The sequence below is a fragment of the Saimiri boliviensis genome, chromosome 19 (genome assembly GCF_048565385.1).
Source record: "Saimiri boliviensis isolate mSaiBol1 chromosome 19, mSaiBol1.pri, whole genome shotgun sequence".
Classification (NCBI taxonomy): domain Eukaryota; kingdom Metazoa; phylum Chordata; class Mammalia; order Primates; family Cebidae; genus Saimiri; species Saimiri boliviensis.
The window spans coordinates 31148832-31162654 of NC_133467.1; positions in this window are offsets into that span (position 1 = coordinate 31148832).

A 13823-nucleotide genomic window follows, 5' to 3' on the forward strand; every position below is an offset into this window, starting at 1 on the left:
CTCTGGGTGGTTCAGTTCTTACACTTTTTTGTTAATCTATGAGGATTCCTTAGGTGATCTCATTCAGTCTCTTGGTTTGAAATACCCAGTTTTGTTTCCAACCCTCACCTTTTTCCTGAACTCAAGTCTTGTATATCCAGCTACCTACTCAGCGTCTCCATTTGGATATTTAACAGGCATCAAAAGTTTCACATGAGCCAAATCAAACTCCTGCTTGCCTACCCTCTACCTCCTCCTCCATCTGTCTTCTTCAACTCAGTGAACTGCAGCTCCGATCACTCAGATTTTTCAGACATGTATAATTACCCATAACTTCACTTTCTCATCTCTATATCCAACCATCAGAAAATTCTACTGACTTTGCCTTGGAAAAAATGCCCAGAGCCTGATCACTTCTCGTTGCCATCACCACCTTCACCACTACCATCTCTCACCTGCGCTATTGCAACAGCCACCCACCTAATCTTTTTGCCTCTGTCTTGCTCCTCTATAATGTAGTTTTCACAGGCTGCTAAAGCAATTCTTTAAACACATTAAGTCAGATCATGTTATTCCTCTGCTTGCCTGTCGTCTCCCACAGCACTTCAAATAAAATGCAAAGTTATTCCAAGGGTCTCTAAGACCCTGTATGATGGTTCTTGGCTACCTTTTTAATGTCATCTCCCATCATTTTCCCCTAGCCTACTCCACAGCTGTCACACTAACCAACTCAATGTTCGTGAATATTCCAAGCACATTCCAGGGTTTTTGCACTAGAGGAGGGACCTTCCCCCAGATAGCTATATGGCTATCTCTTTCTTTTTCTTTCTTTCTTTTTTTTTTTTTTTTTGAGATGAAGTCTCGCTCTGTCACTCAGGCTGGAATGCAGTGGCGTGATCTCAGTTCACTGCAGCTTCTACCTCCCTGGGTCAAGCAATTCTCCTGCCTCAACCTCCCGAGTAGCTGGGACTATGGGTGTGCCACCATACCCGGCTAAGTTTTGCATTTTTAGTAGAGATGGGGGTTTCACCATGTTGGCCAGGATAGTCTCGATCTCTTGACCTTGTGATCCGCCTGCCTTGGCCTCCCAAAGTGCTGAGATTACAGGCGTGAGCCACCACACATGGCCGGTTATCACTTTCTTAAGATCAACTCAGTGTCACCTATCAGACAGGGCTTCCTGTGCCCCTGCAAAACATCACTCCCTGATCTTTCACTCTCTATCTCCCTACCCTGACTTATTATTATTTTTTCCCTCTAGTATCTGCTATCCTAAAATCTAAGAAGCATCAGAAGATGGACTTTGCTTTGTTCACTGCCCTGTCCCCAGTAACTAGAACAGTGCCTGGTATATAGCAGACCTTCAACACGTACGTGAAATGAGCAAATGGGTGTCCTGAGCAATAAAAGTTGAGTAACTATGAATGATGTCCAGCATTTCCTTCTTTGTATTTGGAGAAAAAAAATGGAAGCACGAAACAGTTTGATTTCTCAGGCCCTCAGGACTCCATCTTTTGTGAGACTGGTATGATGGTAGAGCAGAGTGTGGGGGAAAATTTTGAAATCCCAGAAAATCTAAAAAGAATGCTTTTGCTTTGCTGGTGGAGGGAGTTTGTGTCATCTCAAATCGAGAAACTGTTGTTGCTATTTAAGCCATCTTTACAGTACTGTTACCACAAACGTAGTTTTAAAAATAGCATTTCAGTAGTCACCTGTTTTTCAGAACATCCATGGAGTATGTTTATAGCAAGCGTAGCAGTTACCTTCTTTTTTTTTAAAACTTTTGAGTTCAGGGATACAAGTGCAGGTTTGTTACATAGGTGAACTTGTGTCATGACGTTTGTTGTATAGATTATTTCATCACCAAGGTATTAAGCCTAGTACCCATTAGTTGTTTTTCTTAATCGTCTCCCTCCTTTTACCCTCCACCCTCCAAAAGTGTGTGTTGTTCCCCTCTATGTGTTCACATGTTCTCATCATTTAGCCTCATTTATAAGCGAGAACATGCGGTGTCTTGTTTTCTCTTCCTGTGTTAGTTTGCTAAGGATAATGGCCTCCAGCTCCATCCATGTCTGTGCAGAGGACATAATCTCATCCTTTTTTTTTTTTTGAAATGGAATTTCACTCTTGTTGTCCAGGCCGGAGCGCAGTGGCACGATTTTGGCTCACTGCAACCTCTGCCTCCTGGGTTCAAGCGATTCTCCTGCTTCAGCCTTCTGAGTAGCTGGGATTACAGGCATGCACCACCAGGCCAGGCTACTTTTGTATTTTTAGTGGAGATGGGGTTTCTCCATGTTGGTCAGGCTGGTCTCGAGCTCCCTACTTCAGATGATCTGCCTGCCTTGGCCTCCCAAAGTGCTGGGGTTACAGGCGTGAGTGACTGCACCCAGCTGATCTCATCCTTTTTAATAGCTGCATAGTATTTCATGGTGTATGTGTACTACATTTTCTTTATCCGTCGATGGGCATTTAGGTTGATTCCATTTCTTTGTTATTGTGAATAGTGTGCAGTCACCTTCTTAAGAATGTGATTTTGCACTCAATTATCATCTAAAATTATTATTTAGGCTAGATGCATCATACCTGTAGTCCCAGCACGTTGGGGAGACTGAGGTGGGAGGATGGCTTGAGGCCAGGAGTTTAAGACCAGTCTGGGCAACATAATAAGACCCTGTTTCTACAGAAAAATTTAAAAAGAAATTAGCTCATTATGATGGTGCACACTTGCAGTCTTAGCTACTCAGGAGGGTGGGGCAGAAGGATCACTTGAGTCCAGGAGTTCGAGTCTGTCTTGAGTTGTGATTGTACCACTGTACTCCAGCCTGGGTGACAGAGCAAGACCCTCTCTCAAAACAAACAAACACAAGCCAACAACTGTCTCTATAAAATAACTAAGTTTGGCATTAAAACATGATATAGAAAATTTTAAATTTTAAGTTAAAAAGAAATACAGGAACATTTGAATACCTTACACACACACACACACACACACACATATTTGTAATTATATATATTAATTATATATATGTATACATATTATTATTTTTTTTTTTGAGACAGGGTCTTGCTCTGTCACCCAGGCTGGAGTGCAGCCTTGACCTCCCAGGCTCAGGCGATCCTCCCACTTTAGCCTCCTGGATAGCTGGGATTCCGTATGAGATTTGGAAGGGACATACCTTCAAACCATATCATCCTTCAATTTGCAAATTAATGTTCGAAGTGAGAGAGTTCTTGGGGAATACCCTATAGGCGTGTGACAGTATGCCTGGCTAACTTGTGTATTTTTGTAACAATGGGTGTTTCCTCATGTTGGTCAGGCTGGTTTCAAACTCCTGTGCTTGAGTGATCTACCCGCCTTGGCCTCCCAAAGCGCTGAGATTAAAGGCATGAGCGACCGCGCCTGGCCACTAATATATTTTAATCGCTATTTAACCAACTTTTGGACATCTTGAATAGAATACTTCCCATGTCCTGTGAAATATTGATATTGGTGTTAAAGCCTTCCTGAGAATGCGTGTAACTTTCACAGTTTAATACTTGAGGCTTCACGGAAACCAGCCACAGATCTGATTAACCATCGTTTTCCTCCTTGGCGGTGGCCGGGCTGCATCATAGCCACAGTGTAGACTCCTACTGACAGCAGTGCACAGTGAGACCTTGAGCTTGCTGCCTGAAGCCGGAGCACACTCCTTTCCTCTGGGGGCTTTAGTTCCCCTCCTACTCACTCGCAGGGCTAAACTTGACTGTCACACGTGTCTAGCTCAGTATACTACGAGTCTACCGTACTTTTCTTAAACTTTCCCAGTTTCTACGAGTCACTTCTGAGTGGGCGGAGGTGGCAGATCCATTTCAGATCTCACACCTCTACTGTGCGTTCCGGTTTCCACACTCCTTCGCTCACACTCTCTGTCTGGGTTCCACCAATCACACAGCATGACCTTTGGGAAGGGAGCTCTGGGAAGGAAGGCTACGCCTTGCCTGTCTCAAGGACAGTGGCTGGTGTGACTGGACCCCCACATGCTGACCCCAAGCACTTAAAGATTTCTCTCACTATAGTGGAAGGCCTCGGACTGAAACCATAGAACACTGTGTTTAGAAAGTCATTCCAAATGGTCTGAAGTGGGGTACAACTGCTGCAAGAACTAAGAGATAAGGCATGATGTTGGACCAGCACAAAAGGGAAATGATATGTTTACTGGATCATGAAAGGAATTTACCTCCTGAAAATATAACAGCATAATCAGTTATAAAAAGTTCTTCTCGGCTGGGCGCGGTGGCTCAAGCCTGTAATCCCAGCACTTTGGGAGGCCGAGGCGGGTGGATCATGAGGTCGAGAGATCAAGACCATCCTGGTCAACATGGTGAAACCCCGTCTCTACTAAAAATACAAAAAAATTAGCTGGGCATGGTGGCGTGTGCCTGTAATCCCAGCTACTGAGGAGGCTGAGGCAGGAGAATTGCCTGAACCCAGGAGGCGGAGGTTGCGGTGAGCCGAGATCGCGCCATTGCACTCCAGCCTGGGTAACAAGAGCGAAACTCCGTCTCAAAAAAAAAAAAAAAAAAAAAAAGTTCTTCTCAAATAATGGAAGTGGTGGAGGGTAACCAAGAGAACAGAGTAACAACCGAACGCAATTTAGTCTCTTACAGTACATGGCCACCACCACAGAAAAGTAGAGTTTTAACTCCCTTGTTATGAATCCCCACCTTGGATGATTGAGTGTGCCTGCAATTCTGTAAGATCCAAAAAGGGAGGAGGCAATGGGACCTCTCACTGTATTCCCTCAACCTCCAGAAAGAATCTTCAAAGTTTAGTCAAATGTGAAATTAGTGGGTGTTCCCCCACCACTCCTACCGTCTTTCTCCACTGATTCCGTTTTCCATGTTCATTCTTGTTATTGGTATTTCCCCAAATTGTGTTTTTCATCCTTTTCTCTTCCCACATAGGGTTTCTCAATGGTTTACTCTCTCTACCACATGACCAGGCTAAAAATTTTCCAAATTTTTATGCTCTGCTTCCCTTTAAAATCTAAGTTCCAGCCAGGCACAGTGGCTCATGTCTGTAATCCCAGCACTTTGGGAGGCTAAGGCGGGCGGATCACGAGGTCAGGGGTTCGAGACCAGCCTGACCAACATGGTGAAACCCGGTCTCTACTTAAAAATACAAAAATTAGCCAGGTATGGGGGCGTACACCTGTAATCCCAGCTACTTGGGAGACTGAGGCAGGAGAATTGCTTGAACCCGGGAGGCGGAGGTTGCGGTGAGCCGAGATCATGATATTGCACTCCAGCTTGGGCAACAAGAACGAAACTCCATCTAAAAAAAAAAAAAAAAAATTACCCTGGGAAATCGTCCTGAGTCTCCCGGTTCTTTTAGCTTCCCCAGGAATGGCCGCCAAGCTAGATCCTACTCAGGCAGTGTTGTACTGCCCCCTACTGGTGGAACTGAAAAGCAGGTTAGTTGCTGGCCACGTGCAGAGTCCAATTAACAAGAGTGAAGCCTGGCACAAGAAAAGTGAATTTATTTCCGAAACTAGTTTGGGGGGAGAGCACAAACTGTCCTCGTTTACATGTGCCACTTTGCCTTTGGTGCAAAAAGTCAAGGTCAGGGTGGTCTCCCTGCTACTGGGCAGTTAATGACTGAGCAGTTGAGTTGGTGCCTTCCCAGGCAGGAGTAAGTTGTAAAAGCGGCCAAAAGGCATGCTTTCCACATGCCTTTCTGAGGCAACCCCACCCCGCTCAAGGTAGGAGTTCCATGAGGACGTGCTTTGATCTGCAAATCGACAGATCTGTCTTGGAGCATACAGGTGATCACGCCCCGTAGGGAGTGTCTGGTGAGGGGGAGGTGAGAGGTTATTTCGCATTTCAAAATGGCTAAGTAGGAAGTAGAGGGAAAAGGGGAAGGAAGAAGGAAAGGGGGGGAGGGGAGCAATTAAACAGTATGTAAAATATATAAACATTATGTAAATAAAGCATTATATCTCTTAGAATAATGGGGGCATTGGTTACACTGGAACCCGTGAAAAGCCAGCCAGGAATAGTAGTGGCCCTAGTCCTAATGGGGGTGACAATAGGTTTTCCTATTCTCTGCTGACTAAAGCATCAAATGTCTGAGCTAAGACACGGGGCAGTAGACCTTCTGAAGACTCCTGACAGGAGCACTGCAGTCCTCTGACTGGGCTCTTCAACCTCCATTTTCTTTTACACTCTGGACTCTGGAGCTCAGAGGTGGTAGGCGACTTTTTTGCGTCTTAGCGTTAGAGGTGGTGAATTCATATGGGCTTGCAGCAACCTCAATTACTGTCTCTTCAGAAGAAAAAATTCAACCGTGGGGCATGAGGCAGAGGGAGAGAACAAGGCAGGTTTCAAGAGTGGGAGTGAAAGCTTATGGAAAAGCTTTGGAGCTGGAATTTTTTTTTTTAAAAAAACTGCATTTGGAAGAGAGTCAAGCAGGTGGCTTGAGAGACCAAGTGCACCGTTTGACCTTCGACTCGGCGCTTTATATGCTGGCGTCCTGCCGGGTCCTGCATCCCTTCCGATTATTCCCTTGGGGTGGGCCGTCTGCATGCGCAGTGGCCTGCCAGCACTTGGGAGCGGCCTCGTGCCCAGGGCGTTTGCTGGAGTTGTACGCATGCTCACTGGAGGCGTTCTTCCCTTACCAGTTGAGGGTTCTTAGAGGAAAGTGATCCACCAGTTAAACGCCGTCCTTTTGCCTTTTAGTACGCATGTGCGAGCCCACTCACCCAGCTCCTGAGATCTTAATGGGATACTGCTGATCACCAGCTTCAGATTTCCTTTTATCTATTGGGTGACTGCCTTTCCCTCTCGCTGGCTGTGACTAATTGTTATTTTAGAGAGGCAGCTTAACAACTATCACCTGATGGTTACCTGACATTCCTGGGGGGGGGCCTCTCCTGCCCTGCTCATGTCTGCCTGACTACCTACTGTAACATTTCTTCCCTCAAGGGTCCAGTACCCCAATTTTGGGGAGGAAAATGGACAAAGGTCAGTCTTCTGTAAACTGCTGCGTGCTCACGGAGGGGCGGCGGTGGTTATCTGTGGGTCTTAGCCTCCTGCTGGCTGTTAGGGCACAGCGACTCTGTGCGTTCATGAAAGCAGCGTCCAGCCAGGTCCAACGGAGGAAGGGGCAGGACTTAACCTCTCTCAAATGTCCCACCGATGGGCAGTCTAAGGGCTCAGTGCAGAAGGATAACTCTTGAATGTTAAGAGGACGTATTCCTCACTGACGATCATTTGGAGCTTGATGCCCTGGAGATGAGGGAACACAGATCAGGTTATTAGCTATCGAAGACATGGACCAAAAAGGACAAGTAGCGATGTCAAAATGAAACAAGGGGTTGAGGGCAGCTCCAAAAAAATCCTGAGGCTGCTGACACACCCACATGGCTGGTGGCTGCAGTCATGCCTGCTAAGACTTGGGCACATGGGGTTGCTGCCAGTTCCAATATGTGCCCAGTGTAGCAGGTGCACAGCAACATGTTCAAGCTTGTGTACAAGGCATTTGAGGTGTAGGCATGAAAAAATAGTGAGGCACTGTGTGCGTGTTGTTTGTGCATGAGACTGTAACTCCTTGACCCTGAAAACAGGAGAAGGAGCAGAATGCGTGATGAGCGCTGAACACGGCCTCTAAGAATATGGTTTGAGTGCTTCTAGACCTAACAGACAAGGCTGTATGTGCCTCATGACACGACTGCAAAAAGCCGCCTGGTAGATGTCTCTTGCTTGTCTGAACTGTAGTTGAACAAGCCTCTCAGTAAGTACTTGGCAGACAGATCTTGGAGCAGCACTCCCTCACAGGAGCTGCTCCCTGCCCCGTTCAGCTATAACTGTCTGAATACTTCTCTGCGATCATTGCAGAGCAAACTGCAAGGGGTGACCCAGCCGTGGTCACCTTGAAATTACGCGTGGAGTAGGATAACACAGCAGTCTTTGGGGAATACTGGTAAGGGACAGTCCCGACCCGTTTTCAGGAGGACAGGACCAATGTGTGTAATACCAGGGGTCGGATTACCATGGGTCAGAGGTTGACAAAAGAGCAGAAAGTATTTTTTAATACGCTGCAACAATTACTTAAGGCTATCCAGTGCACTGTAGAGTCTGAAGCTTTGCCTAAGCTTATTCTTTTATATAATAAGCTTAGGAATGCCCTTGGACTGAACTGGGTTGGCGGGGGGTGGGGGGGCTGCTCATCCTTGGGGTTCCAGAATAAACCAGTCTTACCATGTGCCCCTAACCTTGCTTTCATCTCTGTTCTAATGGCAATCTGTCAGCCTGGGACCAGTCTTCCTCTCCGTCCTATGAATCTCTTACTCCTGTGGCCTTGGGCCTTAAAGTGACTCTTGCTAGGAGCATCCTGCAACAAAATGATTCTTTTCTCCAATTCCCATTGCCCACATGTTTAAAGTAGATAAGAAGTAGTAGGTAACTTTACTACTAGATAAGTAAGACTGATAAGTCTTAAGTAAGGTGAGAAGACTGTTGTTGCTGCTGTTCTATTTGTTTGAAACACAGTCTCACTCTGCCATCCAGGCTGGAGAGCTGGTCATGATCTTGGCTCACTGCAACCTCCACCCCCAAGGTTCAAGCAATTCTTCTGCCTCAGCCTTCCAGAAGCCTGTTTTTCAGCTCACTGTTGCAAGTAGCTGGACTTCCCTTACTTTGACTATGACCTCGAAGGCCTTCACGCGTGTTGTGAAGGAAGCAGGAGTGATTGGAGAAACGAAGTCTACTGGAGCAAGTGAGGGAGATACTCAGGGAAAGTCTTCACGTGCTCACAAAAACAGCAGCCTTTGGACTGGAGAGGACATTTATTTGCCCTCTTGACATAAGGTAGTAACTTCTGGAGGACTTAAGGCTTGGAGTAAGAAGTCACAAATGGCAAAGAGAGAATTTTCCCTGCTTCCGCAGGGGTGCTAACTCAAAAAAAGCAAGTGCTCAGGGTTGTTAAAAGGGCCACAGAGTGAGGTCCTATGCAGGTGAACAAACTGCTTCAGAAAGCACCAGAAAATTTGGCTCTGGGGCATAATGGGGATAAAAAGCGTATAGTAAGTCATTAGGAGTTGGCAGAGCTGGGATTCCCATCAGTATCTGTCCTGGCAGTGTGCCAGCAGACAGGGGAAGGGTTGGTGGTCATCTGAGCTGGTTGGGTGAGAACAAGTGTAAATCTCAGGGGATATCCAGAAGGGAGCCCATGTCTTTGCTGCTACGCAAACAGAGCCAGAGCCATGGGCCACAGCAAGAGCCATGGACACACGAATAACAGGGAGTGTGTGTCTAAGAAGTCCCATGGCATGCCAAATGAAAACAGAGAAAAGGCAGACTTGCCCCTGGGCTGGATGGTTCAGTGGGTGTGCAAGGCCATTTCAGAAGACAGGAGAATAGGCATTGCGGGTTTTCGGGAAAGAGCCAATAGCAGTTGAAAAAACAGAGGAAGCTCCAGACATTGCCGGTCTCAGGCTTTAGCCCTATGACTCTTGGCAAGCCTCCTGTCCAGGGAGGCTGAGAGGAATCGTTCTAGGGGTTGGTTAGTAAGAAGGAGAGCAAAAGGGAGGCGAAAACCACATATGGGGTTGAACGCCTTCAGCCAAAGAAGGCGAGGAAATCTCTTACCGCCAGAGAACGTATCTGAGTCACAGGACCAAAGTACATTAAAGTGTCCCTTCTCCCTTGATTCTTCCCTTGGGGTGGGCTATCTGTGTGCACAGTGGCCTGCTAGCACCTGGGAGGGGCCCCACATGCAGTGTGTTCACCGGAGTTACATGCATGCTCACTTGAGGCGTTCTTCTTTCATTTTGTCTGTTTTTGAGACGGAGTGTCACTCTGTCTCCCAGGCTGGAGTGCCGTGGCGCGATCTTGGCTCACTGCAACCTCCGCCTCCTGGGCTCAAGCGGTTCTTGTACTTCAGTGCCCTGAGTAGCTGGGATTACAAGCTCACCACCACGCCTGGCTAATTTTTGTATTTTTAGTAGAGATGGGATTTCATCATGTTGGTCAGGCTGGTCTCAAGCTCCTGGCCTCAACTGATCCACCTGCCTCTGCCTCCCTTACAGGCATAAGCCACCATACCTGGCCAGGCGTTCTCCTCTTACCAGTCGAGCGTTCCTAGAGGAAAGTGATAACACCAGTTAAACTTGCCCTTTTTCCTCTTAGTGTGCACGTGTGAGCCCACTCACACAATTCCTGAGATCTTATTGGGAAGCTGCTGATCACCAGTTTCGGATTTTTCTTTTTCTTTTCTTTTCTTTTCTTTTTTTTTTTTTTTTTGAGACAGAGTTTCGCCCTTGTTACCCAGGCTGGAGTGCAATGGCTCACCGCAACCTCCGCCTCCTGGGTTCAGGCAATTCTCCTGCCTCAGCCTCCGGAGTAGCTGGGATTACAGGCACGTGCCACCATGCCCAGCTAATTTTTTGTGTTTTTAGTAGAGACAGGGTTTCACCATGTTGACCAGGATGGTCTCGATCTCTTGACCTCGTGATCCACCCGCCTCGGCCTCCCAAAGTGCTGGGATTACAGGCTTGAGCCACCACGCCCGGCAGTTTCAGATTTTTCTATGTATTTGGAGACTGCCTTTCTCTGGTGCTGGCCGCTACCGAGTATTGTTTTAGAGAGGCACTTTAACAATGGCCTGACCATCACCTGATGGTTGCCTGTCATTACCGGTGGTGTGGGAGGTTCTCTCCTGCCCTGCTCATGTCTGCCTGCCTACCTACTGTTACATTAGCCACCTGTTCTCATCAATTCGGTCTCCTGGGAGATATATCCTGTTCCTATCTTTGCTCTAATTTTTGGAGGGAAAATTCGTTGGAATGACTTGGCTTTCCCTCACTCTTCATGCACTGCCAAAGCTGTGCCCATTGTGGCATTCGAGGCCCTGCTTAACCTACCAGAGTATCTGTCTTCTGTCCTCAGCTCAATCCCATACTCCTCCTTGAACACTTGTGGGCTACTCAAGACCCCATATTCTCTGAGTTCCTAATTTCAGATCGGCATAACTCTCATAGTGTTTCTTATGTGCTCTCCATTTCTTGTAGGCACATTGCAGACTCTGTGATAGAAATGAACTGTAAGATGCCCCTGTTGGCTGAGCTGTGGGGCACTGGGACCAATCGAGAGCTGTGACACACCCCCGTTTCCTGAGCTGCAGGCAGCAAGACTGAATAAGAGCTGTAACATGCCCTCATTTGCCGAGCTGCAGGTGGCAGGAACGAGAGAGAGCTATAACATTTCTTGGGGTCTCAGACCTTAGGACTCCCCAGGCAAAAGCTATAACAGCCCTTGGGGCTCCATTGTTGCTGGCAACTCCGAGTTTCATAGAGCCACTGTGTTTCCCTCCTTTAGACACTGATGCCCAAGGTGGAAGCAGGTCACAGCACGCTTCCTTACTTTTAGTAGAGTTGGGGTTTTGCCATGTTGCCCAGGCTGCCCGGTCCAGCCACTGGCTGAGTGTGGATCCCATGGCTCAGAAGTTCAGGACCAGCCTGGGACAACATGGTGAGACCCTCATGTCTACAAAAAAAAAAAAAAAAAAAAAAAAAAAATTAGCCAAGCTTAGTGGTCACTGCACTACAGTATGCATGACAGAGCAGGAGCCTGTGACCTCCTCCCTGCAAAAAAGAGAATATAACATTAATTTACAGTGTCTCTTTTAAAAAAAATTAACACAATGTTATCTTTTTCTTGCTGAAGGAGCAAGGTTGTGTCCTAAGGTTAAATCAGTTTGCTCAGAAAAAATACACAGTTCCAAAGTGTGGCCAATTTGACCAAGAGGAATTTGATTGTGGTGCTGTCCTGAATTTTGCTTTGCAGGGTTCTTTCTTTTCACTTTTAGGTTTGTTTTTCCTTTTATTTTCACTTGACATATAATTTATAATTGTACATATTTATGGGGTACAGAGTAATATTTTGATACATGTATACAGTGTGTAATGATCAAGTCAAAGTAATTAGGATACCCATCACCTCAAGCATTGATCATTTCTTTGTGTTGGGAACATTCAAAATCCTCTCTTCTAGCTTTTTGAACATACACAATAAATTATTCTTAACTGTATTCACCCTGTAGTGCTACGGAACACTGGAACTGATTCCTCTTCTCTAACTATAAGTTTGTATCCATTAATCAACTTATCCCCATCCTCCATTGCCCCCTGCCCTTCCCAGCCTCTGATAACCACAATTTTACTCTCTATTTCTTTTTTTTTTTTTTTTTTTTTTTTCAGACGGAGTTTCGCTCTTGTTACCCAGGCTGGAGTGCAATGGCGCGATCTCGGCTCACCGCAACCTCTGCCTCCTGGGTTCAGGCAATTCTCCTGCCTCAGCCTCCTGAGTAGCTGGGATTACAGGCACGCGCCACCATGCCCAGCTAATTTTTTGTATTTTTAGTAGAGACGGGGTTTCACCATGTTGACCAGGTTGGTCTCGATCTCTTGACCTCGTGATCCACCCGCCTTGGCCTCCCAAAGTGCTGGGATTACAGGCTTGAGCCACTGCGCCCGGCCTTACTCTCTATTTCTCTGAGCTCATTTATTTTAAGCTTTCATATACGATGGGGAACATGTATTTATCTTTCTGTGCCTGATTTATTTCACTTAACATAATGTCCTCCAGGTTTGAGGATTGAGGAGAGCAGACATTTTATTATTCATCTCCATGTTGAGAATCGGAAATGTCCCCAATTAAAAAATGATTACAAATGTGTTATATTAGGAACTGTGGCTTGCCTAGGGGTCCTGGGTGGGCAAATAACTAATTTAGATTCAATAGGAATGGGCTTGAAATTTCTTAGACCATGATGTGATTTGTCTGTGTCCGCACCCAAATCCCACCTTGAATTGTAATTCCCATAATCCCCAGGTCATGGGAGCGACCCAGTGAGAAGTAATTTAATCATGGGAGCGGTGACCCTCATGCTGTTACCCTCATGCTGTTCTCGTGATAGTGAGTGAGTTCTTACCGGATCTGATGGTTTTATAAGGGGCTTTCCCCACTGTTGCTTGGTGCTTCTCCTTCCTCCCACCATGTGAAGAAGGATGTATGGCTTTCCCTTATGTCATGATTGTAGATTTCATGATTCCTCCCCAGCCATGCTGAACTATGAATCAATTTAACCTCTTTCCTGGCTGGGCACAGGCTTATGCCTGTAATCCCAGCACTTTAGGAGGCTGAGGCAGGTGGATCACTTGAGGTCAGGAGTTTGAGACTAGTTGGGCCAACATGGTGAAACCCTACTAAAAATACAAAAATTAGCTGGGCATGGTGGTGCTTGCCTGTAATCCCAGCTATTCAGGAGACTGAGGCAGGAGAGATGCTTGACCCGGCAGGTGGAGGTTGCAGTGAGCCGAGATTGCACCACTACACTCCAGTCTGGTCTACAGAGCGAGACTCTGTCTCAAAAACAAAAATAAAAACAAACCAATGCCCCTTTCCTTTATAAATTATCAAGTCTGGGGTATGTATTTCTTAGCAGTGTGAGAACACTCTAATACAGACCACAAGGGTGGGGAATCCATTATTTTGGGCCAAGTAATCTTACTTTTCTTCCAATGTTCAGTGGGTAGACTGATGTCAAGCTTCACACGGTGAATTATCATAAAGGAGGAAGAGCTAGAAGGTGGCGCTGGGGGTAAGAGATGTTGCACTAGGGCTGTGTGGGTCTGATTTCCCTTTTCCAGACTTTCTGCTATGAATGACACCTACCCAGGCTTGAGTGAGTACCTCCTATGTCTTAGCCCCTGAATTAATCAGCGATCCCTGCCTGGAAAGCAAAGGCAGAGATTCTCCATCAGGGTCCCTTAATCTTTTCTGAGCACTGATCGCCCCCCTGAGAG